We start from the raw sequence: 19,552 nt of genomic DNA on the forward strand, positions 1-19,552 counted from the left end.
ACCTTTAGGCTGAGACCTGCAATTGCCATATACTCCTGCCCCATTGCCTGATGAAGCAGGGTCATACCTGCGAAACGCATTGCAAAGAACTTTGGAGTGTATCAATAAATGTTCTTTGTTTTAAACTTTAATACATTTTCGTGTCTACTTGGAGGTGGTAAGCCCACCACTGCCTCCCCATATTTTAAAAGTTTTATCTATTTTTACTCTTTTGGTACCTCTGTCTCTGGCATTGTACTATAGGAGTCCACCCCTGGTGTAGGGGTGTAACCCCTTTCTTCTGATCTATGGAGAGCGACTTCTTAACCCTGAGTGGGGACACACTTAATCTCCCCACCTGCATCTACAGTGGTTGCCTGAGTGGTAACCCTGGCTTGTGAGTATAAAGATACTTACTCTATCATGAATCCATCCTTACCAGTACATACTACACTATATTGGGCTTTCAATGTCATTCTTTATTTAACTAAAGAGGAGGAGCTGTTGGCAATTTTAAAGATTACATTAACTAAAGATGAAGGTTTGGTGGTAAGTGGGTACTGAGATGCACAGTAATACCAAATATTCTTAGTAAATTGCACAGTACGAAGGAGAAGGGTAGAAGAATCAGGAAGCCTTGCTGACCAAAGGAGCGAACACGGATCGTCAGACGCCAACCACAATTTTTCAATCTGCATCCATTTAAAAAACGCATGCAACTGAGTCCAAGAGATAACGTGTCGCAAATTAGTTGCTAAGTAATATTTCATTATATCCAGGACACTAAGGCCACCATATTCTCTCCTGGTCAGCATGACTGAACATGGTATCCTGGGAGATTTATTTAACCAGATATAGCGAATTATATATGTTTGAAGGGACGTTAAGACTGTAAAAGGTACCTTTACCAGTAAAGTTTAAAAAAGATATAATAATTCCGGTAGTATTGACATAGAGATACCATATATCCTACCAAATAAGGACAATTTTTGGGGTGAGCATGTTGTTAATACACACCTAATATCCGCCAATAGCGGGGTATAGTTAGCAGAATAAAGGCTAACATAAGAGGAAGTTAGATACACACCCAAATACTTTATGTAGGACGGGCACCAGTGATGTATTGTATAGGCTTGTGTAGTAGAAGCCATATCACAAGGGACATTAATCGGGAGCACTTCCGTTTTGAAAGCATTAACTTTGTAGCCCGAAAGAGCACCAAAATCGGCCAGGATCTTATAAAGGCAGGGTAGAGTAGTCAAATGATTGGTCAGAGTGAGTAAAATGTCATTTGCAAATAATGACAATTTAAATTGTTTTGATCCAACATTTATACCTAAGACATCCGGTGACTCACGAATAGCTGGGGCCAGTGGCTCAATGCACAAATAGGAGAGGGGACAAGGGACAGCCTTGTCTGGTGCCATTTTAAATTTGGAAAGGAACAGAGGTGACTGAGGGCAGTTTAATTTGAGCCGCGGGAGCTGAATACAGAAGGGAAAGGGCCGTTACGAAAGACCCCGAGAAGCACAGATGTTTCAGCAGGGAGAACATATAAGGCCAACTCAGCCTATCAAAGGCCTTTCCTGCATCTAAACTAAGCAACAAGGCCAGCGTCTTAGTATAATTAAATTATTAAATTAGGGAAACTGTGCCCTTTGTATTATCTTCAGCTTGGCTAAAATATGTAAAATCGACTTGATTTTTATCAATCAAATCAGGGAGAATCCCTTTAATTCTAGCAGCCAACATTTTGGTAAATTCCTTATAGTCAGTGTTAAGAAGGGCTATAGGGCAGTAACTGCCACAAGCAGACTCATCTTTGCCTGGCTTCAAAATAACACTAATAAAAGAATGACCAAAATATTGCGGACACTCTGAGCCGTCCATCAGTTTGTTAAAAAGCCTAACCATAAACGGGGCCAGAACATCTTTGAAGGTTTCATAATAAGCATTGGTAGGCCCATCTGGGCCCGGAGCTTTGCATAAAAGGTAATGATTTAAAGGTTTCTAACAGCTTATCCATTGTTATGGGAGAATTTAAGTCCTTTAGCCTACAGTGTTGTTTCACCTTGTGCATCCGAGCAACTTTAACCTCCCATTCATTCGCCAACAACTTTTTCACTACTTATCACACTGAAATGATCTATATCTCGTTTTTTTACGCCAACATTTAGGCTTTCTTTGCATGGTACATTTTGCTAAGAATTATTTTATTCTAAATCCATTTTAACAGGAAGATTAAGAAAGAAATGGAAAAAAATCATTATTTCTCTTTCTTATTTCTATTTTTGGCCATTATAGTTTGAAATTAATACATGCTACCGTAATTAAAACCCATGTATTTTATTTGCCCATTTGTCCCGGTTATTACACTGTTTAAATTATGCCCCTATCACAATGTATGGTTCCAATATTTTATTTGGAAATAAAGGTGATTTTTTTCAATTTGCATCCATCACTATTTACAAGCTTATAATTTAAAAAATTATAGTAATATACTCTCTTGACATGCATATTTAAAAAAGTTCAGACCGTTAGGTAACCATTTATGTTTTTTTTTTAATTGTAATTTTTTTTTTTAATTAAAAATGTTATTTGGGTAATTTTTGGTGTGGGAGGTAAACAGTTAATTTTAAATGTAATAATATGTGTTTATTTAATAAAAAATGTATGTGGATATAGTTTTACAGTCGAAACATTTTTTTTAGTCCTGGATGCGAACGATCTCGCTTCCAGGAAGCATCAGGAGGACGGGAAACTTTTTTTTTATCAGAAAGACAGTGGCCTCTGATAGGAAGTCCTCGTTTTTTCTGCCGGGACTTAGAACAATGTTCCCATTCGTTGATCTCGGGGCTAACGTAAGGCGGCGGGAGCGCACGCAGTCACGTGTGGGGCGTATTGGCAGCAGGTCAGGCTATCTGGACGGATATATCAGTCCAGATAGACCGAAGTTGTTAAAAGACCTATATATCCCTGCTGAAGCTTTGGTAATTTGCAACGGGCTAAAAACTGATCTAATTTATCGGCATCAAATACAGGGTGTCTCCCTTCATCCAGAAAATAATAAAGGTCTTTATAAAAGTTACTGAATTCATCAGCAATTTGTTGGGGGTCATAAAGAGGTTTAACACCAGATATCATAATTTGTTCAGGTATAGGTGATAATGCGTGGCCTCTAAGCATTTTAGCCATGAGAGTATAGAATTGGGTACTTTAGGCTGTGTCTTTTGGGTGATATTCTGCACAGTAAGTTTCTCATGAGTTCTGAGATTTCATTGTTTCCTGCATAGACTCAAGGTACCCTGTTCCAGACACATCAAAGGAGCCACAAAACTTAACTTAGCCTCCTCCATGCTTCACAGTGGGTATAGTAATAATAATAATGCCAACATTCAAGTAGCGCTTTTCTCTTTTGAGAGCTTCACCCACTAATAGGCATAGTCAATAGTCTATTCTGTAGTGTTATGGACTCCGACCCAAGGACCCCTTACTATATAGGTGGTGGCTCACTAAATTTGAAGAGCTGAGAATCAAACCCTGGTCTCCTATGTCAGAGGCAGCACCTATGTCATAGGAAGGGGGAAGCTTCATCTTGTTTTCATTTATAGACAAAAAGCTAACGTGACTTGCCAGAAAGCTCCAGTTTTGTATAAGCTTTCCAAGGATCTCTCAAAAATATTTGTAGTTTGTCGATATGAATTGTAGCACATTCCAGTCTAGCTTACATTTTTCTTTCAGCAGTGTAGTGCTCCTGGGTCTTCTTCCACTGCCCCCATACTATCTTTCAAAAAACAATGTATGGTACCATCAAACACTTATGGTACATCCATCGCAAGTCCACCTTGTATTTCTTTGGAAGTTGTTCTGAGCTTACTGTCTACCAGTTTCACTTTTCTCCTGCCCATTCTGGACGTGATGTTCCTCTTTCTATCGACGAGGTTGGTACAGATCTGTGGATATTAAACTCATGGCTGTGGAGTAGGTACAAAAATCATCCAAATCCAACTCCGACTCCTCAGTTTATGAAATCATTGACTCCAACTCCGACCCCAGGTACCCAAAATTGCTCCGACTCCTCAGCTCCGACTCCTACTCCACAGCCCTTGCATGGCTATGGAGTGGGTACAAAAAAAATCTTCGGACTGCAACTCCGACTCCTCAGTTTATGAAAACACCATGTGAGAAAACGCGGAAAAGCCGCCGCAAGTACTCAGAGTAAGGCGGCTAATTCCGCGTCCAACATGGCAGCTGGCGCGCATGGGCCTGCATCCACTAGCCTGACGGAGCGCGGAGAAACCGCCGCATGCCCAGTGAACAAGGCGGCAGATTCCGCGTCCGACGCGGCGGTTTACACGCATGGACCGACCACTAGCAGTTTGGTTGAACGCGGAGAGGCCGCCGCATGCTCTGACAGCGGTGCGGCTGGCCCCGCGTTCAAACCAGCAGATACATTACAACACATGTCTGGTGTGGCTGGGACTGATAGTCCACACAGGTTCAGAAGGACGCGCGCACGCGCTGAGAGGCAGAGCCTTTATGACAGTCAGAAGGGTGTCAGCTGATCCAGCCGGTCAGCTGACAATTCTACCAGGTTTCATTGGTCCAGCACTTAGGGGAGGCGCTGGAGAGCGCTGGTGTATATATACTGGGTGCTGGTCATTTCTATGGTGTCTGGCGTTGCGATCACTAAGTGGTAGCACTCAGACCTTGTCAGTATCTGTGATATTATCTGTTAATACTTCAGACTAGTTCCAGGGTGTTGATGATCAAGGAACTCACACCCAAGACTAGGGAACTGTATTACCAATCTGTTATTACTTCAGACTAGTTCCAGGGTGTTGATGATCAAGGAGCTCACACCCAAGACTAGGGAACTGTATTACCATCCTGTTATATATCAGACTAGTTCCAGGGTGTTGAGAATCACGGAGCTCACACCTAAGATTAGGCATTGTTATTATCTGTTATGACTTTCTGCTTTCCTGACCACTCTCTTGATCTCTGATTTGGTACCTCGCTATATCTGATACTCTGTTGCTGAACCCTGCTTGTCTTAAGTTTCCGTATCTGTCTCCTGTCTCTGTATCTGAGCTGTCTGTCTGTTACTGACCTGGCCTGTCCGACCTCGAGAACTATCTCCCTGTTGGAAGATAGTTCACAGACCTGTCAGTGACACTTCACCATTGGTGTCACTCACTCTCTGGTCCTTCCCACTCTCAGTCTGGCTCCACCCCTTGGGGAGCATCAGGACTTTGGAAGGAACCTGTTCTCTGAGCAGTATCTCGTACTGCCTAGCACCCTCTATACGGGTGCTCTCCTCAAAGTATTACTGTTGCACCAAACACTCATATTAATCAGGTGTCCAGAGGTTAGAGATATATCGGATTATCGGTGATACTGCAGATCATCAATAATCGGGTATATATCTGTATTCTCGGTGATACTGCAGATCACCGGTAATCAGATCCTCTCTGTGTTATGGTGGCCATACATGGTACAATTTTTTCATACAATCTTACCATTTCTATGTAATATAAGGGAACTGCATTAATTATCCTTTCAGTATATTCACTTAATTTACCCTTATACTACATACAGTGTTCTCCCCAGGCTCTTTTAGCCGGGTGCTCCACCCGGCTAGATTTGGTGACCACCCGGCTGTCATCGGCTCACCTCCTCACCACCTCCTATGCTGTAAGCAGAGTTGCCCTGCATTTTCATCTCATTCCACCCGGCTGCTTTTTCATGCCACCCGGCTACTATTTCATGCCACCCGGCTAGAAAAAAAATCTGGGGAGAACACTGTACATAGAAATGGTAAGATTGTATGAAAAAATTGTACCATGTATGGCCACCATTACACTGATCGTTACACACCAACTCTGACTCCGGGTAACCAAAAATTGCTCCGACTCCTCGACTCTACAGCCCTGATTAAACTTCTTAACCACTTTACCCCCAGCGGTACGAATTTCTCCGCCCCTTTTTTCCCCCCTAAAAAACCAGGGACGGAGAAATCCGTACCTTCCGCGCTACCGCCGCTGTCCACGCTCCCGCCGTTCGTGCGCGCGCACCCGCCGCTCGTGCACGCCACCGCCCGCTCGCCCGGAGATCAATGAACGGGAAAATCCATTCCCGTTCGTTGATGTAGCCCCCGCAATGATCTGCTGCTTCTTTCAGAAACAGCGAGATCATTGTGAATCTCCCAGCCTCCTACTGCTTCCTGTAAGCGTCCTTCCGGACGCTTACAGGTCGCATGTAAACAAACACTCTGTGGCCATCTAGTGGCCAAATAGTAAACTACACCCTAAAAGCATTTTACATATTCAAACATTACATTTACACAATAAATTAACTCATTACCTCCCACACTCCCCAATTTTTATTTTTTTTTGTAATTAAAAAAAAAAAAAATACAATAAAAAAAAAAACATAAATAGTTACCTTAGGGACTGAACTTTTTAAATATTTCTGTCAAGAGGGTATAACACTGTTACTTTATAAACTGCGGGCTTGTAATTAGGGATGGATGCAAAACTGAAAAAAATGCACCTTTATTTCCAAATAAAATATTGTCGCCAAACATTGTGATAGGGACATAATTTAAATGGTTTTATAACCGAGACAAATGGGTTAATACATTTCATGGGTTTTAATTACAGTAGCATGCTTTATTTAAAAACTATAATGGCCGAAAACTGAAAAGTAATAATTTTTTTCCCCACATTTTGTCCTATTTCCCCATTAAAACACATTTAGAATAAAATAATTATTGGCATAATGTCCCACCTAAAGAAAGCCTAATTGGTGGCGAAAAAAACAAGATATAGTTCATTTCATTGGGATAAGTAATGATAAAGTTATAGACGAATGAATGGAAGGAGCGCTGAAAGGTGAAAATTGCTCTGGTGGTCAGGGGGTAAAACCCCTCAGTGGTGAAGTGGTTAATATTTGCATGTGTTGTCGCAGGAACATAAAACTGATTGGAGATGATCTGTTAACCTTTGCCTTTAACATGTTTGGCTTAATTGTTTTCCTCCTATCACTTCAGAAAACTCTCCCATGGGACACATGATGATATCACACAGCAGAGTAACTAACCTTTGTCTGCTTAAATAAGATAAATGAATGACTGCACAATTGGATATGTGGGATGCTAAAGAAAACAGTTTTAAAAATAACTCTGATCCAAATGATTATAAACTTTTCTATGGGTTCCAACAAATCCATTTCATTATTATTAATTATTGATTATTATTATCGATTTGTAAAGTGCCATCATATTCCGTGGCACTGTACAAAGTAAGAAAACAAACATGGGATACATAATGATACAGACAATGATATAATCAAATATGGACACCTATTCAAAATACAGAACCGGTGATTACAATGACAGATATAACATGATGTATAAAATGTATAACAGATTCCAAGACACAAAAGGGTGAGAGAGCCCTGCCCTTGCGAGCTTACAATCTAAAGGAATGGGGGGGGGGGGGGGGGAGGGGGCAAGTGGTGGGGAAGTATGCAGTACGCAAACAGGCGGTGTGTGCTTAGTTTATCTAGTAAACAGTACAACTTGACGGGAGGTCAAAGGGGGAATGGCCTAAGTCAGAGTATATACTTGTCGGAAAGAGTGAGTCTTGAGGGAGCAATTAAAGATTGTAAAGGTTGGAGAGTGTTGGATGTGCTGAGGAAGGACATTCCAATGGAGGGGTGAAGCACGTGAAAAGTCTTGTATAGCGTGAACGTGATGAGGTGATTGTAGAGGAGAACAAAAAGAAGCTGATGTGTAGATTTGAGACTGCGGTTGGGTTGATATCTGGGAACAAGTGAGGAAATGTACAGGGGAGAGAGACTGTGGAGAGCTTTGTAGGTTAGGGTTAAGAGTTCAAAAAGGATCCTCTCACTCATGGGCAGCCAATGAAGAGCCTGGCAGAGAGAAGCAGCAGAGGAAGAGCGAGAAGAGAGATGAATGAGATGAACAGCCGAGTTCAGTACAGATTGGAGCGGTGCCAGTTGGTTAGTAGGTAGTCCACAAAGCAATATATTACAATATAATGTCTTTGTAGAATTATCATTGATGTATCTCTTTTCACACTTGCTTTGCTCCACTTAATGACATATTAATAGCATGCAATGGCATGGGACAACTGCTTTCCATTTTATAAATGCTCTTTAGATTTATAGCGAGGTAATTTATACAGAATAACAGGAAGAATATACATTATGTACCTGTCAGATGGGACAAAGAGATGCTCTGAAGATATCTGGAGAGGCCAGTATTTGGATAATTGAAGAATATATACAATATGCATGTACACAATGTTCTACAGATCTTTAGACAGGTCATTCACAAGTTGCTGCAGGAGAGCGAGGAAGACTGCGGTGGAGATCCCTGCAAGATCCACACACCGTTGATGTCTGTCATTGTGCAATAACGTTATCTGATACTGGCGCCTTCACCGGTAGAGCTAAGCCAACCACTACCTCTCTTTTTTTAAATAGTTTTAAAGTATTTTAATATTTTTAGGTAACTCCAGCCACCAGTAACCACAACATCAGAACCACATTGAAGTAAGGTTATCTGGGCTGCAGGCTTCAGGAAAGATCAGGTGTTTGAGTCAGGCCTGCAGGAAGATAGCAGTAAATGTAGTAGGTTTGCAATGGAGGCTGCTGAGTTTTAGGAAAAGTCTTGTGCTGCTCAGGGGCGTTGCTAGGCTCCTAAGAGATCAGGGGCACTTTTGGGGACACCAGCCTGGAAAATGGGTGTGGATATGCACCAGAATGTGGGTGTGGTCATGGGTGGAGCCAAATGTACATTAACTTAACAGCAGTCTAAGTAGGCCTGCCCAGCAAAATGTTGGATGAAGCCCCCTCTCCATTAATACAACCCCTCATGCATCATATTACAGTAATAGGCAGTGTCAGGCAGAGTTACCTGGCTTCTGGGCTGGCCTTCTGCTGGGTGGGCTGGCCTGTTGCCAGGTTCTCTGGCAGTCCACCCATAGCGTTCCCTAAACTTCTAGTGGACCCCCTCCCATGCTCCCACGGGCCTCTCATTGAGGCACCACAACTCCCAGCATCAGGGCCGGTTTAAGCAACAATGGGGCCCCAGGGCAAAATAAACCTGGGGGGCCCCCCCAACATATACCCCGGAACAAAAATCGGCATAAGGGGACCTTTTTTGCAGCTGGTATAGTCAGGGTGTGAAGTCCCAATCGGTCGGAGCTCCACATTCTGGCTATCCCAGCCTGCATGGGGGACAAGGGGTTAAAAAGTTTCAGGAGGGGGGACCCCACATAATTAAAAAAAAAAAATCCCACACTCTAAACATAAAAAAAATTGGGAAAATAGGAAAAAAATGCCAGGGATCTTCATACAGCCATATTGCGGCTGTATAGCGATCCCTGGCCAAAGCGCTGCGGCTGCGTATAGACCCCCTGGAAACCCCGTCAGGAAATTTATTGCGCTTTCGTTTGATGCATGTAAAATTACACTACCGTTAGGTTTGCTACTAAAAGTGACATTTACCGCATTTAAAAGTATACTTTTTTCCTTCGAAACTCTAAAATCGATTTTCTCAAAAACTACAAGGTCTTTTTGACAAATTGTTTTTTCCTCTTATTCCTAATGATCTCCTTAACATATCCTGCAAATTTAGGGTTTCTAGCATTTAAGGTGGATTTGCTATTAACCATTAAAGTCGGCAGGCTTTTAAAATGTGTATTTTTTTTTTCCTTTGAAACTTTAACCACTTCAGGATTCTGCGTACGCTTAACTACGCCCCTGAATCCTGAAGTGGTTTCCATGGAAACGGTCAGTTCACGGAGGGTGTCTCCATGAACACCCTGCGAGCCGCCGATCGCAGCTCGCAGGGTAAATGTAAACACGCGGGGAAGATCTTCCCCGGTGTTTACATATATACGGCGCTGCGCAGCAGCAGCGCCGTAGAGGAGATCGGCGATCCCCGGCCTCTGATTGGCCGGGGATCGCCGGCATCTGATAGGCTAAAGCCTATCCTATCCGGCGCAGGACGGCTTTCCGTCCTGCGCCACACACAGGGGACGGGAGAGGGAGGGAAGGAGGCAGAGGGAGGACTAGTGCTGCGGAGGGGGGCTTTGAGGAGCCCCCCCCCCCGCTAGGCACAGCAGCGCGGCGGCGATCAGACCCCCCCAGCAGGACATCCCCCTAGTGGGGAAAAAAGGGGGGAGGTCTGATCGCCCTGCCTGATTTCTGATCTGTGCTGCGGGCTGAAGAGCCCCGCAGCACAGATCAGCCAAACCACCCGGTATCCGGAAGTGGTTAAAATCGATTTTCTCAAAAACTATAAGGCCGGTTTGAAAAAAATGTTTTTCCTCTTGTAGCCACTTGGGGCCCCTACAAGCTCTGGGGCCCTGGGGCAGCTGCCTCCTTTGCCTTAATGGTAGCGCCGGCCCTGCCCAGCATGCCCCCATAGAAGAACCGCAGCTCCTTGCATGCCCCCATAAAAACATCACACACATGGCACCACAGCATCCAGTATGCCCACACAGAGGCACCACAGCACCCAGCAAACCCAGATTAATGCACAACAGCTCCCAGCATGCACACCATTGAGGCACAAGAGCTGACTCTGCCTGGGGGACATCCGGGGCACCCCAGAATAGATCCGGGGAATGTGCCACTGATCTTTGGGGCTAGCAACGCCCCTGGGGCTGCTGAACCAAGTCAAACAAAAGTGATCTATTTAGAAATGAAGTTTCAAAGTTGCAAAATGACACGAGGAATGAGGCAGAGCCTCAAAAAGTGAATTATGTCTAAATATCAGGATGGCTTTATGCAGAAACTTAATTTGCTAAAGATAAAAATTATCTGACCAAAATAGGGAGGTCTTCAATCAACATAGAGGAAGAGAGAATCATTGTAAATAATGACTATGAGACTGTGTTATAGGATGTGAAAGTAGGTAGCCCTTTGACAGTGGCATTATTAAAGCGGATCCGAGATGAAAAACTAACTATAACAAGTAACTTGTCTATATATCTTATCTAAAGTTTAGATAGTTTACACAACAAATCTAGCTGCAAACAGCTTTAACCACTTCACCACTGAGGGGTTTTACCCCTTGAACACCAGAGCCATTTTCACCTTTCAGCGCTCCTTCCATTCATTCGTCTCTTAACTTTATTATTACTTATCAAAATGAAATGAACTATATCTTGTTTTTTTTCGCCACCAATTAGGCTTTCTTTAGGTGGGACATTATGCCAAGAATTATTTTATTCTAAATGTGTTTTAATGGGAAAATAGGAAAAAATGTGGGAAAAAATTATTATTTTTCAGTTTTCGGCCATTATAGTTTTTAAATAATGCATGCTACTGTAATTAAAACCCATGAAATGTATTTGCCCATTTGTCCCGGTTATAAAACCATTTAAATTATGTCCCTATCACAATGTTTGGCGCCAATATTTTATTTCGAAGTAAAGGTGCATTTTTTTCAGTTTTGCATCAATCCCTAATTACAAGCCCGTAGTTTATAAAGTAACAGTGTTATACCCTCTTGAAATAAATATTTAAAAAGTTCAGTCCCTAAGGTAACTATTTATGGTTTTTTTTTTATTGTATTTTTTTTTTTAATTACAAAAAAAAAAAATTGGGGAGTGTGGGAGGTAATGAGTTAATTTATTGTGTAAAACTAATGTATTTGTATATGTAAAATGCTTTGGGGTGTAGTTTTACTATTTGGCCACAAGATGGCCACAGTGAGTTTACATGCGACATGTAAGCGTCCGGAAGGACGCTTACAGGAAGCACTACGAGGCTGGGCAAATCACAATGATCGCGCTGTTTCTCAAAGAAGCAGCAGATCATTGCGGGGGCTTAGATCAACGAACGGGAATGGATTTTCCTGTTCATTGATCTCCGGGCGAGCGGGCGGCGGCGTGCACGAGCGGCGGGAGTGCACGCACAAGCGGCGGGAGCGCGGACAGCGGCGGTAGCGCGGAGGGTACGGTTTTCTCTGTCCCTTGGTTTTTTAGGGGGGGAAAAAGGGACGGAGAAATCCGTACCGCGGGGGGTAAAGTGGTTAATAGAATATGATTCTTTCTTCCTGTGATACAATGATAGCGGCCATGTTGTTTGTAAATATTACACAGAGGCAGGCTTATCTGTATCTTGAACAAAAAAACCTAATCCCCCCTCCTCCTCCCTCCTCCCCTCTGCCTCTGAAATCTCTGGCTAGTAATACCTTCCTCTCCTCCTGCCCAGACTGAGCTCCCATGAGCCCTTGCTACTTTCTGAAAATGCCAAGGCTCTCTGAAAAACTGTGGGCTCCACGCGCCACTTGTATAGTTTATAGGGAATTAGAGTACTGTATTAAAACAAAAAAGTATTTGGCTTGAGGAATGCCCTATAAACATTAGAAAAGGAACACAATTATGCAATGAGTAAAAGCTCATCTCGGATCCACTTTGAGCCTCAGTACAAGTTTTACATGCCCCCCCCAAGCATTCTATACGTAACAATTCATATGGTGCAATAGAACTTGCCAAGGACTTTCACAGTATAAGGAGTGTAAACAGTGGACGGGAACAATTTGTTAATGATTACTACTATTCAAGGCATATATAGAGGTGATCATAATAAGCCTTCTTCAGACTTAGTTCCTGTATATTAACAAGATGTAAAACACACAGCTTATATACACTGAATATTCGGAGGAGAAACATTCTTTTGCAAGCATAACTAAACATCATTTGATGCCTTAATTACAACTTCAGGAGGGTCTCAATGGGATGCTACAACAGCAAAGCACATAACCTGCGGGCCTCGGTTTCAAACCTTTTTCTGCTGGGAGTCACACATTAGAATGAGGATCCATCAAGCCTCACAAAATCTAGTCCAATCAATATGATACCAATCTGGACTCAACCAATCATATCCAGAAGATTCTTCAGAATTTCATATTTATTTGCAGCAGTTATATAGCACATACAGACCAGCACAACGTTTCGGGTCCTGAGGCCCTTTATCAAGCGCTTGATAAAGGGCCTCACACCCGAAGCATTGTGCTGGTCTATATGTGCTATATAACTGCTGCCAGTAAATCTGAAATTCTGAAGAATCTTCTCGATATGATTGGTTGAGTCCAGATTGGTATCGTATTGATTGGTCTCAATAGGATGTTAGCTGATTTATGACAAATAGATAAGAACACTTGTTTTCTCTCAAGGTGGACTCCAGGTGATAGTAAGACATCCAGAGTGCAAATGTGACTAGGCAGAGTACTTACACTATTTGTTATAAGCTAAAAAGAATTGTCACATTCAAAACCCATCTTACCAGCACATGAAATACAATGAATAGTGGCATTAAAAACCATCTTACCAGCATACGAAATAAAAAATAAAAGAATTGCGGCATATAAAACCCATCATACAAGCCCAAGAAGTTAGAATCCTTGTTTACACCTTCTTCTACAGTTAAGGCCCATACACATGTCGGATTTTTTTCAGTCGACCAGACGTCAAATCGGGCGTGTGTACAGTCCGTCGTTCAGGTGATAAGACTGCCCGATTTGACTTCCAAACGACGGGACGTCCAAACGACCCGTCGTTTAAAAAAATCCGACATGTGTATTGGCCTTTAGGCATCTAATGACATTTATGTTTGCAAATGAAGATTTCTCCTCCGAATGTCCAGTGTATATAAGCTGTGTGGTTTTTTTTGTGCTTGTTATCTTGTTAAACTCCTTGCCGGTTATCCCGAACTCAGTTCGGGGTAACCTGCGCAGGAGGATTTCTCAGGCCCCGCTGGGCCGATTTGCATAATTTTTTTTTGTTACAAGCAGCTAGCACTTTGCTAGCTGCTTGTAACTTCCGCTCGCCGCCGCTCGCCGACAATCCACCGCAATCCGCCGCGCCGCTACCCCCCCTGCCCCAGACCCCTGCGCTGCCTGGCCAATCAGTGCCAGGCAGCGGTGAGGGGCGGATCGGGATTCCCTATGACGTCCCGACGTCCATGACGTCATCCCGCCCCGTCGCCATGGCGACCGGGGAAGCCCTGCAGGAAATCCCGTTCTGAACGGGATTTCCTGCTTACTCTGATCGCCGAAGGCGATCGGAGTGGGTGGGGGGATGCCGCCGCTCAGCGGCTATCATGTAGCGAGCCCTAGGCTCGCTACATGATTAAAAAAAAAAAAAAAAAACTCCTGCGCTGCCTCCTTGCCGGAGGCATTGAACCGGCAAGGAGGTTAATATACAGGGACTAAGTCTGACGAAGGCTTATTACCCGAAAGCTTACATTTTATTTACCTCTAAGGTAGCCAGTACACGGTATCATCCTAATGCTGGATACACACCATGCGTTTCCGCGTTCGATGCGTCCGTCGATACGCGTCGATTCGATTATTTCCGACATGTCCGATTCAAGCTTTGATGGATCGTTAGGTCGATTTGCCATACTTTACATAGCAATCGACCTAAAAATCATCGAAATTCGTTCGGAAATGCTCGGAAATAATCGAATCGACGCGTATCGACGGACGCATTCAACGCGGAAACTCATGGTGTGTATCCAGCATAATTCAAAACTTCTTGCTTGGACTGATGGCTAACAGTGACGGTACAACACTTTACTGACATAAAATTAGAAAGAGTGATTGAGATTACAACAGGAAGAGGTCTATTACTGGCCTTTTGTCTAAATAGTTGTAGGATTATTCATGTTCATACACAACAAACTCAGAAGAGAAGGAAGGAATTGTTTACTGAGAGGGATATGGATGTTTCCTTTTAAACAATACCAGTTGCCTGACTCTCCTGCTGATCAATTTGCTGCAGTAGTATCTGGATTTCACACCTGAAACAAGCATGCAGCTAATCCAGTGTGACTTCAGTCAGAGCAGCTGATCTGCATGCTTGTTGAGGGGCTGTGGCTGAAAGTATTAGAGACACAGGATCAGCAGGAGAGTCAGGCAACTGGTATCATTTTAATAGGAAAAATCCCTATCCTTCTCAGTTTAGGTTCCCTTCAACAATATGTCTGCTTCCGTGAATCAGGAAGTAGAAACTGTGCAGATTGATTTTTCGGATTTGTATCGGCTGTAACAAAGAAATGTTTTTGTTTTAAGGTTATTGTGCTGTTGTGTAGCTTTTACAGCAGAGGACGTTCTGAGTTCAGGTCCACTTTAATTCTGGCGTGTGTGTACAAGGCTTTTTTAAATTTTATGAAGAATTTTATCACAAGCAACCATGAGTAACGATGGTGATACACAGTAATCTCGATAAAAGATACCAATAAGTAATGATTGATAAATTGTAATCAAATAGTTCTATAGATTCGTTTACAATGCAATCAGATTGACAATAAATAATGTGCAAATGAAAGAATAATGTTTTTCAGACCTCTAGTGAGGTCAGTATTGGAATAACTTACTAAATACAAAATGGGCCTGATCAAGTTCACTTTTTCTCCTAGGTGGTACTTTCACATTACAATATAAATAAAAAGCTTTTAAGCCACCAGCACGCAAGAATTTACTCAGAATAAATTGTGTGACAGGACTTTTTGGTGCTTATTCAATTGGAAAGTGCAAACAATGATTTTAACCAGAAGATGTGTATCCGTCAGAGAAAGAATAATGTTCTGCAGCTCTCTAGGGAGGCCAGTATCGGAATGCTCTGCAGAATAAATGACATAGATCTGTCAGGAGGTAGATGGCACAGAGCAATGATCTGCAGATCTCGACATGGTTGGCAATGCAATAATCAGCAGAATACAATATCAGGAAGTAGATGAGACAGAGTAAAGTTGTGCAGATCTCAGTCTAGAGGTCGGTGGAGGGTTATGCACGATACACAGAGAAGTGTTAGCTCACCTGGTGCAGTGGGGGACTCTGTGCTGGATCAGTATTGCAGCTCAGGGTGGGACACTTTGGTATGTATGGGTGTCCTGTCTTGTCAGCTGAGCACAGGTATGTGAGGTGGGAGGAGCCATATAAACACCTGGAAAGACTGAATCTCTGGATGCAGACTAAGGAAAGAAAATCAATACCTTGTGCTATTATAATTACGTGCTACTAAATATTTTCTGTATTTACATATCACTGATATGCTAGACACATTACCAACAGTCCCTTAGTGGGCTTACATCTAATGTCCCTAGTACAGTCTATACATTTTGCAGTTCTGCTCAGAGTACATAGCACTTGTCATATCATTAAAGTACACCCCCAGAACTGAGAAGGATATGGTGGCTGATACAAGCATGTGGATAAGACTTCGGTCAGGCACACCTGATCTTCATGCTTGTTCAGGGTCCATGGCTAAGACTCAGTTCATACGTAGATAGTGCTTGATAGTGTGCTGGTTAAGGGCTCTGTCTTTGGCCCAGTGCACACCAAAAACCTCTAGCAGATCTGCAAAACGCTAGAGTTTTTTGAAGCAGATTTCAGAGCAATTCTAGGCATGTTTTCTAAACATGCCTAGCATTTTTTTTGGAGCGTTTTTGTGTAGCAGATATCAGATATTGTTACAGTAGAGCTGTTACTGAACAGCTTCTGTAACAAAAACGCTTGGAAAACCGCTCTGATCTAGCGTTTTCAGAGCGGTTTTCCACTTTCCTATACTTTAACATTGAGGCAGAAATGCCGAAATCTACAAAATGCTGCAGCCCCCGAGTTTGCGTTTGTGGAAAAAACGAGCCGCTCTGGTGTGCACCATCCCTTTCACTTTCATTAGCCAAACGGTTTTCCCCCTGCAAGCGTTTTAAAAAACGCTCCAGAACCGCTCAGGTGTGCACCAGCCCTTAGACATGGACAACCTCCTGGGTTTACTTAGTACTTATTTAGTAAGAAGACCTTGGGCAAGACTTCCTAGCACTGCATGGTGGCCTCTTGCGCACGTCCCAGTGGCTGCAGCTCTTGAGCACTTTGAATCAGACAGGAGAAAAGCGCTATACAAATGTTAGGAGCAGGATAAAGCTGTACATTTCCGTTCCGATTGGTTTTCTATCAGCTTTACCTGATGGGATTGGAACTTTACACCTTCTATGTGTAAATACAGCCATAGAAACACATACAAACTGACAGTACAGCACTGGAACGGAATGGCACATCATGTTATGTGGCCACACACATTAACAATTTTTTTTTTTTCGCTTCGACAATTACTCTAGTAACCTCTAGGTTTGATTTTGGCCCAATCACGACAAAAAATAATTAAATAAAAGATTTAAATTAGATGTAATGATATATACATTTTCATTTATAAAGTTGTATGGTGTGCCATCGCTGTTCTGCATACCTCCCAACTTTTTGAGATGAGAAAGAGGGACACTTAAGCCACGCCCTTGGCACACCCCTGATCACGCCCCCATCACGCATACAATAAAGATTTCATAAGAAAAAGATGTTGTTTTATAATTCAAACCACACTGGTCCTCTCTATCCTGGTTCAGTTTCCTTGATAGTAACATTTTAAAATTAGTAATATATCAATTTACAGGATGGGAATAAAGTTTAGAGTCAATCAAACACATTTTTTAGTAGAGGAATATACAGGGCTGTGGAGTCGGAGTCGTGGAGTCGGAGTCGTGGAGTCGGGCAATTTTGGGTGCCTGGAGTCGGAGTCGGGAAAAAATGCACCGACTCCGACTCCTAATGAATTTGTAACTGTAATTAAAATAGAAAATATGATAAAATGTTCTATTTCTCAGATAATAGTCATTGAAAATAATGTATATATACAGTAATAGCTGTGCTTAGTCCACAAAAATGAAATAAACCAATCAAAATTAGTTACTTGTGCTGCTTCAATAAAGCAGTCCCCGTATTTTTAAGGTCAGATATACATATCTGATTGTGACTGTATAGATGATGTGTGTACACAGGAATCTCTTATATATACTAAATAACATCTATGCTGTAAGAATAAAGCCTGATGTGTAGCTGTGTCACTAATAGAGATGGTCAATGAGATGGAAATAATTCTGCATTGATGCTGATTTATGCAAATGTACGCACTCTCTTTGCTGAAGTAATAATTTGATATGTTGTTAAAATTTGGTTTGGTGACTACAAATTAAAGGGTAACTGAGACGGATGAAAAGTAAAGTTTTATACATACCTGAGGCTTCCTCCAGCCCCCTTCAGGCTAATCAGTCCCTCACTGTCCTCCACCACCTGGATCTTCTGCTATGAGTCCTGGTAATTCAGCCAGTCAGCGCTGTCCGGCCGCATGCCGCTCCCACAGCCAGGAACATTCTGCATCTGCGCAATAGTGCTGCACAGGTGTAGTATGCTCCTGGCGGCGGAGTGTGTGCATGCGCACTACACCCGACTGGTTAAAGTACCTGGATTCATAGCAGAAGATCCAGGTGGTGGAGGAGGACAACGAAGGACTGATTATCCTGAAGGCGGCTGGAGGAAGCCCCAGGTATGTATAAAACTTTAATTTCATCTGTCTCAGGTTTACTTTGTTACACAGTAGTACTATACTCTACATATGCACTCCCCACAGAGCTGCAGGGAATCCACTGAGAATGCTGTGCACATTGAACACAGAGGTGTTGTCTGTTTACAATCTCCTTATTCCCCTGCAGAGTACCTGCACATCATTCTTACATGTACCCACACTTACATTGCCTAGGGCCTGATAGGTGTTCTTTGTTCCGGTTTGTACCTTTTACAAGTACTCTTACTAAGGACTAGATTTAGTCTAAAGGGAATAAATATAGTAGTCTACATATCCTTCTCACTTCAGTTGTCTTGTAAAATTCCTAAGCGTTGGCAGTTAAGAGACGAATTTCATGTTACATACTTTTAATCAACAAAATTGTAATATGCAAATTAGAGGAGGAGGAGTCGGAGTCGGTGGAATCCTAAACTGAGGAGTCGGAGTCGGTGGATTTTTGGACCGACTCCACAGCCCTGGGAATATATATATTTACATAGAAAGAGGGACAAAGTCCTCCTGAAAGAGGACAAATGAGGAGGAAAGACGACAGGGCTCCCAAAGAGGGACTAACCCTCCGAAAGAGGGACAGTTGGGAGCTATGCTGTTATGTATAAAGACACAACACAAACAACCTTAGAAAATGTACCTTACATTAACAAATCTGTTCATTTTTTTTTAATCAACAACACTAAAATTATTACAGTGAACAAAAACATTATATCTATAGTGTCACTTTGACAAATAAAAGCAATACATTTTAAATCCGGATGATACCATTTATTGGCTAACTAAAAATGAATAAGAATAAGCGAGCTTTCGGCCTTGCAGCCTTCGGCTTGCTTATTCTTATTCATTTGTAGTTAGCCAATAAATGGTATCATCCTGATTTAAAACTTCTTGCTTTTACTGATGGCTAACACGGTACAATACCCTACTGCTACTACTTTGACAAATAAAGTTTATGATTTTTCCATCTGAACTTTCGATTGAATTTATGATTTTATTTTATTAAGTTTTAATATGCAATTATATTTTATATGATTAATTGTTTTAAGAAGAATTATATAATACGTTTTATATTTAAATAAGTATATTAGAAGCCCTGTATGTTTCAATAAGCCTTAAAT

General features: G+C 42.2%; 1 protein-coding gene across 5 annotated transcripts in view; it reads right to left on the bottom strand.

Moving 5' to 3' along the window:
- Positions 1–19,552, bottom strand: part of LOC137541808 (actin-related protein 2/3 complex subunit 1B-like) — a 71,929-nt gene that overhangs the window by 46,776 nt on the left and 5,601 nt on the right. For 4 of the 5 annotated variants that reach the window (XM_068263323.1, XM_068263325.1, XM_068263322.1 and 1 more), the window contains exon 2: positions 15,848–16,002. The gene's annotated coding sequence lies outside the window, so the exon portion shown is untranslated. Of the gene's footprint in view, positions 1–15,847; positions 16,460–19,552 lie in introns of those variants that run through there. The other variant, XM_068263324.1, reaches the window with a different exon arrangement.

The sequence above is a fragment of the Hyperolius riggenbachi genome, chromosome 12, assembly GCF_040937935.1.
Source record: "Hyperolius riggenbachi isolate aHypRig1 chromosome 12, aHypRig1.pri, whole genome shotgun sequence".
Classification (NCBI taxonomy): domain Eukaryota; kingdom Metazoa; phylum Chordata; class Amphibia; order Anura; family Hyperoliidae; genus Hyperolius; species Hyperolius riggenbachi.